Source organism: Cynara cardunculus (genome assembly GCF_001531365.2).
Source record: "Cynara cardunculus var. scolymus isolate 2C chromosome LG 1, CcrdV1, whole genome shotgun sequence".
Classification (NCBI taxonomy): domain Eukaryota; kingdom Viridiplantae; phylum Streptophyta; class Magnoliopsida; order Asterales; family Asteraceae; genus Cynara; species Cynara cardunculus.
Window position 1 is genome coordinate 1614431 of NC_037528.1, and position 3343 is coordinate 1617773.

Sequence of the window (3343 nt, forward strand, 5' to 3'; positions counted from 1 at the left end):
ACATTAAATAAAAAGTTTATGTAGTTTCTAATTTTTATTTTTATCTTTAGTCTACATTATTTTTTATTATTAATATATAACAAATTACATAAATTAGTAAAAATATAAAAACCGTATAAAAATAATATTTGAGGATAGTAAAATGAAATTTTAAGAAACATAAAATATAATAAATAAAAGTTAAAGAATGAATAAAATGTAAATAGTAGACTTATTTGATGTTTTAGAGGAGCATTAAGTTTTATTTTGAGATTATATTGATAAAATATAAGTCTGTTCCACCATGTTTCATGGACAGGGATGAAGCATGCATGTTCACTTTATTTTTGTCTGTTCAACATAAAAGTCTAACCAAACATGGAACATGGATCATTGTTATATTATATTATGTCCTGACAAGTGTACCAAATGCATCATTCAGAGTTATTTACTAATTTTTCACCTGATAAACATTTATTAGGTCATTTATTTTGAAGATGACAAGGACTAAGAATCTTAACCGATAAAAACGATGATAAAAACAGATAGTTTTACCCGATAAACGTTTATCGAATAGATTATTACACAAAATGATTTTATTAGAGTAAACTTTTTCAATATTATTTATATTTAAATCCACACCATAACATATAATATTTCAATATTGCGTGTGGAAGGCAATCTATCCACAATAATGTATTTATCTCTTAATGTCATTTGACTTTAAAACATGTGGGCCACACTCTTTCGTATTAAAATATATATTTTCATTTATTTTTTAATAATATTTTATTATTAATTAAATTTTGAAATAATATTTGATAAGAATATAATAATTATAAAAAAAACAATCAAACTGGTTAACTTCAAATAATCTTTACTATACGGTTAAGTATGTGATAAAAAACTCTTAAAATTTATTTTTTATGCAGTGAGTATTGTTTATCGATGCATGGATCAAGATTACCAGTAAATTGTGTATAAGTACAACTTATTAATTATTATTAATGTATAAATATTTAAGATTTGAGATAAAAGATGAAAAAAATATTTTTTTTCCTATAATCTAAGTAAAATAAACAGTTTCTTTCATTTTTAATTTCATATGACACTGCATAATACATCAAAGAAAATATCTGTAACCTTTAACAAGATTTAAAATAAGGATCTTGAATATTTTATATTCAATAATTATTTTTAAAGAAACAAATGACGTGTAGTATACCACGAATAGACATGCGTGGGAGCATTAACCACGAATTTCCTCTTTTTTCATATTCTTATTTTATCGTTTTCTTGATCTAAAAACAGTGTTCTGTTTCAGCCATCAAACTAAACACGTGGATTCAGAGGAGCGACAGTCGCAATGATAAGAACTATATTAATAAATATATGTTATACAATTTTCTTGTATTATATCAATATATTTATATATTGAAACATGTGATATAATCTAATTTCAAAAATCTAAATAATATATGATTTTGTCGGTCATACGTGGATAAGTAAAACGAGATTTGTGGGCTTTTTATTATAAGTCTCAAGTTATGTATTACCAACAAATTTTATCATAATTTTAAGTTGGATTCTAAGTTATTGAGTCAGTATGTTATTTTGGGGCTTAGGGTTTATAAATTTTCTTTAAGAAATAATTTTTGTAATATAAATAATAAGAATAAGAATAATAATTTTGATAAAAATGGTTAAAAATAAAATATAAATATGTGGGTGGTGAGCAATAGGGAGTGAGGAGGGGTAAAGACGTCAAATGGAGGAAAGGGGCAAGATGGGAATTGAAGATGAAGGGAAGGGTAGTTTAGGAAATTGAGCAGCCGACTTGGTGACAGAAATTATTGAGAAGCCGATTCGTTGGTTTGAGAGGCGGGAGGAGGGAGCATATTCGCATATCCAAGTAGCATTATTCCTTTTCCTCTTCTGTTTAACGATTCGATTCGAATATACCCCGGGCCCGCCTTAATCCGACATGGCACCCATGCTGACGTCCTCATTTCAACACCCATTCACAGCATATGATAGGACTACATATATCGACAACCTTTTAACTGTATTTTTATTTCACTGAGGTGGTGTTATGTTTGAAATATAATTAATAAGAGTTTTTATTTTTGTAAACTAATATAAACATTTGAATTTATTTAAATTGTCTATTTTAGCTATTAAAAAATTATATTATTGAATTTATAAATAATTTTTTTATACAATTTCACATATTTATTCATAATCATTATAAAATTTACATCTAAATTATATAATTAACATTGATTTAAAGAAAAATATGTCATTAACGTGTTTAACACATTTAAATTCTATTAAAATAATCAATTGAGAGAAATGGTGATCGATTCGATAAGGATTAATTGAGAGAAATGATCGATTAAAATTAATCAGTTGAGACATGTTGTTGTTGAGGTTTGAAGAACAATAAGAGACAAATAAGAAGTTGGTTTATCTCTTACCATATAAGAGGACAATAAAACATAAGTGAATCTGAAAAATTGGAAAAAACAAACAGTTTGAATTACCTTATCTCTTAACAAATCAGACATAAGAGACTCATAAGAGTTTTTTTTTATGAAAAAATAAACAATGACTTAAAAAATCAAGTCATGTATTAATAAACTAGTTTTCGGAACCATTGCACGTTGACGATAAGTTTAAAAAAATTATTGAAGATAAATGATCGATGATCATATATTCCACTAAACTAATATAAATCGATATTACATATAATATTAAGTTATTTTATCATATCATCTGTCGTTTGTTTTGATATATATATATATATATATATATATGTGTGTGTGTGTGTGTGTGTGTGTGTGTGTAAGTTCTACACCAATAAACTTTGTAATAGGCTTAATATGATAAAAAAATGTGTGAGACTTCCGATTGTAATGAACACTGTTTTGTCATAAGGCATAACTCATAATATATCGAGTTATCACATACATATATTCCAATAAAATATTTTGATTTACCATGCAAATACGGTTTCTTACATAGTTTTGTATAATTGCAATACATGTTGATAACATGCTTCCATTTGTTGTAATATACTTGTTTGCAACTTTGGCCAAAAACTTCCCAACTTGCTTCCGAAACCTACGGTTGCACGAAGAGTAGCGATGGTTGTTGTCAGTATCGGGACTATTTCAACTATAAGCAAGTCCGATTGAACTGTTCATTATGTATTTTCAGATGTTCGAATTTTTTCGATCTGTTTGAGACTGTTATATTTATAGTGTGGTTTTTCGGTAATAAAGTATTGAAAAAAGAGTATCTAATTATTTCATGTAAAATTAAAGTACTATATTGATTATAAATTCATTTTTATATATAGTTT